Source organism: Hemitrygon akajei, chromosome 9 (assembly GCF_048418815.1).
Source record: "Hemitrygon akajei chromosome 9, sHemAka1.3, whole genome shotgun sequence".
In the NCBI taxonomy this organism is placed as follows: Eukaryota; Metazoa; Chordata; class Chondrichthyes; order Myliobatiformes; family Dasyatidae; genus Hemitrygon; species Hemitrygon akajei.
Genome location: NC_133132.1, coordinates 51980945 through 51989143, shown reverse-complemented (window position 1 = coordinate 51989143; position 8199 = coordinate 51980945). Strand labels below are relative to the sequence as shown.

The 8199-nt window shown below is 42.2% G+C and overlaps 1 long non-coding RNA gene across 3 annotated transcripts in view; it reads left to right on the top strand.

Moving 5' to 3' along the window:
- The first annotated feature begins 1468 nt into the window (after positions 1-1468).
- Positions 1469-8199, top strand: part of LOC140733106 (uncharacterized) — a 539087-nt gene continuing 532356 nt past the window's right edge. For all 3 annotated transcript variants that reach the window (XR_012100227.1, XR_012100225.1, XR_012100226.1), the window contains exon 1: positions 1469-1637. This is a non-coding gene — a long non-coding RNA (uncharacterized lncRNA). The remainder of the gene's footprint in view (positions 1638-8199) is intronic.

Genomic DNA, 8199 nt, shown 5'->3' with positions numbered 1-8199 from the left:
CAAGTGCTGCCATGCTTCTGGTGCCAGCACAACATGCCCGCAACTTACTGACCTATACGCCTTTGGAACGCGGGAGGAAATAGGAGCCCCTGGTGTGGGGTGAAAGCACGGACTCTTCACAGGCAGTGGCAGGAATTGAACACAGGTCGCTGGCGCTGTAAAGTGTTATGCTAGCCGCTATGCTACCGTGCCGTGTTTAAAGGAGCTTTTTCCGGATACATGGACGGAGAAGGTGAAGAGGAATCTGGAACTAATGCAGGCAAGTGGGACAAAGTTGGATAGACATTTTGGTCAGCATGGACAGGTTGGGCTGAAGGGCCTGTTTCTGTGCTGTGTGACTTCCCTGCGGAGCATCAGCAGTGTATTTTTGTGAGACTTGAGTCCTGACAAAAATTGCGAGAGAAGTGACAAAGTTATAACTCAGACATGAGTTGCCGCATCGTGCTTGCGTTGTACAGCAATGATACAACTCTGTTGTAGCTGGCCATCTCAAGTGGACACATCGGTTACCTGTAGAGAGTGGCTTGCAACTTCACAAAATTCTGGTTAGTCTGCACTTAGAATAGCGTGTGTGCAGTGCTGTTGGCCACGCTATAGGAACAATGTGTTGCACTGGAGAGTGCCAGGGAGATTCACCAGGATGTTGCTCAAATTGGAGGGATTTCGTTATGCGCAGAAGTTCAATCAACTGGGGCTGTCTTCCCTGGTAGATAGTGGTTAGTACAACACTTTACAGTACAGGTGACCTGGGTTCGATTCCCGCCGCTGCCTGTAATGAGTTTGTACGTTCTCCCCATGACCTTGTGGATCTCCTCCAGGTGCTCTGGTTTCCTCCCACAGTCCAAAGACGTACCCATTAGTAGTTTAATTGGTCATTGTGAATTGCTCCATCGTTAGGCTAGGGTTAAATCAGGGATTTCTAGACGACGAAGCTGGAAGGGCCCATTCTGCACTGTACCCCAATAAATAAAGGGTTCTTATGTGTATATATTTTTTTAACATGGTTGGTACCCTGGAACACAATACCAGAGAAGGTTCTGGAATCAGATTTTAAAACTACATTTAAAGACAGTTAAATAAGCAGGAGATGGAAGAATGCAGTCAAGTGTGACTGGTGTAGATGGACCAGGGGTCCACTTTTGGGCTATAGGGTGCTACTCATAAGTTGTTGACTGGGGTGAGTGTACTGGACACCCCAAGTCCTTCGAAGGCAATGGCAACCCCACTGCCAGTTGCCATTCGGCCACACCCACCACCATCGCAGTGCGCGCCTACCCTCCGCGCGCGCACGGGGTGGTGGTGGGGGGGGGGGGAGGCGGTTCGGAGGAGAGCGCGTGCCCGCGCCGACAGGGGGCGTGGCCGCCAGGAGCCTGTAACTGCCTGACGGTGTACAGGCAACTGCTGCTCAGAGACCAGCCTGTAACACAGAACGGACTGAGACTGTGAGGGGGGGGACAGAAAGACATTTCTTGTGAGGAAAAGGAGACGAATGGGAGGGAGGGGAAGAACGAAATGAGGGGGTTCGTTCAACTTGTACGAGTTGCTGAGAGGAGAGCAGCTGTCACTGAAGGGACGGGACGTAAATGGGGAACATCGATTCCAAGAACATGTCAGGGGGGGAGAAAGTTTCTTCAAAGGTAAGTGACAATATTCCCTCTTGCCTGGACCAGAAATTGTGTTTCTATCTTGAGTCGTATAAAATGAAAAGGAATTTTGCGCCAGTGTATAAAATGCAATGTATTGTTAGTTGGGTAATTATTAGTACTAATTTCATTTAAAATCACTTTTCACGTTGTTGCTTCGAGCAGTAGAGGTAAGTGGTCTGCATTTCTCTGGCCCATACACATAAACCGTAACCTGCCAAATTTCTGTGAGAATCCAACCTCGATAATTAACTTTTTAATCATTGAGTTATTGAAGGAATCATTTCTCACAGTGCTGGTTGAGTTTCTGTAGAGGAAGTGTGTGTGGTGCAGTGAGAGCAGCGAAGTTGTAACAAAGCTTCCTGTTTCTTTTTCAAAAATTCAAAGAATTTAAAAAAAAATCTAGCACGTTTTAATTGGTTAAGATAACCTGAGGCAAAAAGCTGCCCAACATCTTTCTAGTTAAATTGCAACAGAGAGCAGAGTAGCTATCGGTAAAGTTGTTCTGTGCAAACCTGAAACGAACGCTTAGTATAAATATTTCTTGTCATTTGAAGCCAAATTGGAGTGTGTTGATGATAGCTGTTGCTTTTCAGATTATAATAATGGCAATAATCTGCTGTTTTGTCTCCTAAAAGCACTTAAGGATACCAAGCCAAAAAGAAAAAAAAGTAATTGCAAATGTTTCTAACTATCACTATACATACTAAACCGGATGAATTACATCGCATTTATATAATTCCTTGGTTACATTCTTTGCATGACTGGAAAGCTTTGTATATTCCTTGAGGGATGTTTCATATAAAGTTCAGACCACACAACCTTGGCTTGCAGCACAACACAGTTATTTCAATTGGTTTTATGTACAAACTGGGTGGTGATTTGACCCTTCAAGTGTGGTTGAAAATGTTGGAGTTTTATTGCAAAGGGTTGTAGGTGGGCTGTAGTATATTGAGGGAAGTTTGGCCATGTTACTGGGAGAAGGCAGGACAATGTGGTTGAGAGGGGTAATAAGTCAGCCATGGTGGAGCAGACCTGATGGCCTAACTCTGCTTGTGTATCTTATGGTTTTATTTGACCTCTTGAGCAACATTAGTCCAGCCTGTTGCTAGGCATCACTGACACTAATTAAAAGGTTACTAAAGAGCAGAGGACTGATCACTTGCTCACTCTTAAGCATGCATCACAATGATAAAGCTAGTCAGCATTAAAGCCGGTAATTCAAGCTTGGACACACGTTACAATGTGGGCTTGGATCTTGCACCTGGACGTTCATGACCACTGAAGTTTTCTTTTGATTCTACGTGCATCAGTGGAAAGGAAAGAAATTGCCTCGGTATTTGAGCAACCGTACTAAGCCCCAAAGTCAAGAGATTTCCTGCTGTGAGATACAGCATTGTAATAATCTATTGCCTCTGCGTGGTAATACATACTCATTTACCCTTGTGTGTCAATCTTTGACCTGTTTATCCTTAAATACATTATCAGCTGCAAAGAATATTAATATTAGACAAAGAATGTGCAGATATTGTACGTCTTTGTCACAAGTGTTTTCAGAAAATGCTGAATTGCAAGTTTTGCAAGACTAACTGTAGCGTCTGTGGGGTACTTCACCTACAAATGCAAAGTCAGATTAAAGCTAAGAGCAGAAAATCCTTTTTAAATGATGGCAATCATTCTCAAAGTCATGTGTCAAGGAAACGCCACATAGTGCACTCAGTTCTTAAAGGGACATTTACTGCTTTTCAACGAATGATCCTTACCAACATTAATTATCTGTACACACATGGAAGCCCAAATTGCTTACAGATGTATGCAGTCACAAGCATGATCAATTCTATTCAGTTGGCCCCTTAGTAAAGAGTTTTGTGGTCAATAAAGAAGGCCGAGTTGCAGTTAATGGCTCGCGTGCCTACTTCAGTCATTATTAATTCCAGCAAATCTCATCATAATTTTTGTTTTATACATGTTTGCTCTGGATCCTGTTCTATAATGGCATTAATGTAAAATCCATGTACAGCTGCCTTTATAAGGTTCGTATCACTGCTGGATTGCTCCACCTACAGTCCAGCTTCCACACACCTGTGTTCTGTTCTCCAGAGTTTAAATTTATTTAAATAAGACCATTCAGACTTTGAGGCAGTACTGCTGTTGAAAAGATCACAGGTGATCTATGAGCTATCTCTACATACCACAGTTGTCACGTAAGATTTTTTGTGAATCAAAAATATAATTGACTTCTGATATAAATTTTTAACATTGTTGTGTCTGTGTTCCAAACGTTTACTGCCGCCTTCTGCTAGATGGGGAAGCACAGTTTGTAGAGCTGCTGCCTTACTGCCTCAGTTTGATCCTGACCTCTAGTGCTGTCTGTGTGGAGTTTGCATGCTCTCCTTGTGACTACTACGTTCCTACCACATCACAAAGCTGTTCAACTTTGATTAATTGAAAATTGTCGTGTGTTGTTGATGGAAATGTGGGGAGGATAAAACGGGATTGGTGTAACCGGCCACCTTCTGGCCAGAATGCACAGGAAGATCCATTCTCTGCTCATGATGTATTTTCTAACCATTTAGTTGCTGTAAGTTTAAAAAAAAAATTCTATCCTGAAATTCTAGGCTCCTGAGACAACATAAAACATTTCTTTATCATTTTGCTTAAAAGTAGGGGTCCATGACATAAAAATAAATTTTGGGAACTCCTCATCTACAATACAGAGTGGCCAATGATATTCTTCCAACAGTATGTTGGCAGTACTGCTATAAACATCCCTGACATCTGTGTGGCAATATATTGAATTTTGAGGAAGGAAACTGCTGAAGAAATAATTTAGTGGTACACTTAAAGTGTAGGTTCAGTTTGGGGCAGTTGGTTTGACTTCTCTTTCTGTTCCTCAGTTATCCATGGAGCAGACTTGCCATAATACATTCAGTTGTGTTTATTGGTGTTTTGGAAAAAGCAATACGAATTGTGGTCCTCCCCAATGAATCTGGCAAATGAATTCTCTCTGGTAGGCAACCTTTGATAATGGGAAGCACCGAATGTGATTTCAAAAGGTTTGTTTTGACTTCACTCCATACTAGTTGAAAGCCTCGCAGAAGTCATTCCCACAGTAAGGTTCAATAAAGCGCATCTGTTGTCAGCGTCAGCGAGCAGGAGGATGCTGTTGGTGAGCTGCGTGAATCTGGCGGTTCATCAGTTCAAGGGTTTTTCTTTTGAAATTAGCCCTGGCCAGAAATGTCCCAAACTGCAGCAGGCACTCAATCCTGTTCTGCAAATGCCTTTATGAATGGGTGAGAAAACGCAGAGTCACTCATGGGCTGGGCAGCCCCATGCTGGCTACCGGCAATCAGCACTTCCCCTTTTTTTTTGAGCATCAGTTTTCATTAAGGGTACCTGAGTTTCAGTCACGCCTACTGCACCACGCACTGGACACAATTACAACCAACCCTCCACAGCCTGTCGTTTGTGAAAGTACTCAGTTGAACACTATAACTGCCAAACTTATTTTTTTTAAACTTAAAGCAAATAGCACAGAGTAAACCCACCCCCCCCCCCACTATCTTTTTATAAAAATAACTTTTTTTTCCCGTAAACTTAGCTAACTAACCAGTTGCTCCGCTTTCATTTTGGAGAGGAAGTGGTTGCCTAGGGTGCTGCATTCATAAAAGTTTTAAAATGTGCATTAAAAATAGATCATACAAAACTATTCAGATGTATCAAATCCCTTTCATTATGAGATATTTTTTTAAATAAAAAGGCACTCCCCATTTGGAGGCCTTACTTATTATAAAGAAAATTTACATTCAAGTCAGAAGTTTCTTTGTTATGAGGAGATAAATTGTGGCAATAGCTGTCAGACTGGATTAGGGTAGATGGGCTAAGGAAGCAATAGAGTGAGAGTGTGACTGCTGACATTCTGATTTTGTTCCCCTAATGTTGGAGCTTTTATAATTTTGCCGTTCAATTTGTGAGTGTGAATCGTTGAGTTTCACCCAGAGGACTGGTGCATTCACAGGGTTTATTTTGAGAAAACTTTGGTGTGAAGTTACATTTTAAGGTCTAGTGGCTATATTGTACTGGGCTGTCAAAATGCAAAGTCATCTCTGGATAAGCATGAAGTGACTGGACCTTGGTGTGTTGCCACTGCAATATAGCCACCTGTGCACTTTTTAAAAAAAGAATCAGATCTTTGAATATGGGAAAACAATGAACCACTTGTATATTTAAATACATTTGAGTAGTTGGTAACAAGACAAAGAATTAATGTTTACAAAACACATTTTACAAATTTAGTATATTTCTGAAGGATTTATAGGTTCATCACTCACTGAAAATGGTCATATAAATAGATAAGGTGGTAGAGAGAGCATTGGACAGTGCATTGAGTATGAGTCAGGAAGTCGTGTTGCAGCTAGATCATACTTGGCGTATGTTGAGTTTTTGAAAAGGGTGAAGAGATTAACTGGAATGCTGCCTGGATTTTAGTATACAAGCTTGGCTAACACACATATAACTGCTGGAGGAACTCTACAGGTCATGCTGCATTTATGGAGGGAAATGAATAGTCAATGTTTCGGGCTGAGATTTTTCATCTGAATGGTGAAGTTTCGGCTCGAAACGTTGACTGTTCTTCAACCTCCACAGTTGTCACCTGACCTGCTGAGGCCCTCCAGCGTTTTGTATGTGTGACTCAAGATTTCCAGCATCTCTTGTGACTTAGATAGACTTGGGTTGTTTTCTCTGGAGTGTCGGAGACCTGACAGAAGTTTATAAGATTATGAAAGACAGACAAGCTTTCCCCTCCACCCCGCCCCCCCCAAGGACAGAAGTGTTAAATAAGAAAGAGCGTACATAAAAGGTGAGAGGTGAAAGTTTAAGACATGCAAGGCTAATTTTGTTTCAAACAGTGGTAGATGCCTGGGGTCGTGGTTGAAGCAGATATGATTGTGGCGTTCAGCTGAATGGTTGAAGGCTATACCCTGGAGGAGTGCTGCGAGACATAAAATGCATGTTATAGGAAGGGAAAGGATGGAGCTTTAAGCTTGTTTTTCTATCTGTTCAAGTCAGTCAGTTTCAGATGCCGACTTTTCACATGATTATCCTTCACATGATTTTCCCAAGATTATGGAAGTTCCCCAAAAGGACTTGCTTCCAGTAAACACCCAGCCATCTCCTCGTCTGGTGCTCTTCTCATGAGGAGCATTGTGCATGTTATCCGATCCTGAGATTGACATTCTGTGGGGGTTTACTCAATAATATTATAACAGTGCAGAGTGAAATCTTTTTTCAGGATGTACCAGCCATGAATGAGAGCAGGAGAGAGATCAGTCCATGTTGTCTGTTTTACAGCCTTTTCCCTAAGATACATCCTATGAATTAATCTTTTTATGTAGTGTTTACAAAGGAAGCCATTCCTGAATGGGGAAAATACAACATTCCTCTTGATCGCAGACTGCTCTTCATAGACTGTAGGATTTTCTGCTCCTTCAATATTGCTTGGTTATAATCCTGGGATTCCGCATCCATCTACAGAGATACATGACTCAAACAGCATTGGTTCTCACCATTGTGAAACCACCTTGCTCTTCAGGCTGAGGAATGGACAATAAATGCTGATCTTTGTGGCTTCATCTGGAAGATCTCTCAACCATCAGAGCAAATTATTTGCAACTCTTTTATGTACTCAGTGGCTACTTTGTACACTGAAACTTTAATACAAATATTTAATCAGCCAATCATGTGACAGCAACTCAAAGGCATATAAGCATGCAGACATGGTGATTTGTTCAGACCAAACATCAGAATGGGGATGAAATGAGATCTAAGTGACTTTGACGGTGTAATTATTGTTGGTGCCAGATGAGGTTGTTTGACTATCTTGGATCTGCTGATCTCCTTGGAACAATCTCTGGAGCAGGGGTTTCCAACCTGGGGTCCAGGAGCCACTCTGGAGAATGGCCAATTTGTTCAAACTGACAGGAAGGCACCGTTAGCTCATAACCCCACATTACAACAGTGGTGTGCAGAAGAGCATCTCTGAATGCACAACACATCAAACACGGAAATGGACGGGCTACAACAGCAAAAGACCATGAACATATACTCAGTGGCCACTTTAATTAGGTCCAGGAGGTACCTAACAAAGTGACCAGTGAATGTATATAAATTAATAATAAAGCAGGAAGTTTTAAAGGCCAGATTTTCTTTCAGTCTTTTTCATTTCCTAAAATGCTTTTCAGAGGTTAGAGATAAGTGCTGACTAATATCAGCAGGGTCACAGGAGACAGCTGGTGTCACCAGCCTCTCCGACATGTTCTTGGGCACTGGTCTGAATGCATCCAACTTGAAAGCCAGGCAATCTCGAAGGGCACTAATCCAGTTTAAAATTTCTGGGACAGGAAGGTAGCTGGAGTTTTGTGCGTTGAACTGGGGACGCTTGAAGCTGTGTATCAAATATGCTTGAACTTCCTCGTAATGAATCACCAGGCAAAAGGTGAAGCAAAATGAATAATTCTCATGTTCATTGTCTTGGCTCTGCAATGCATTCCTCACA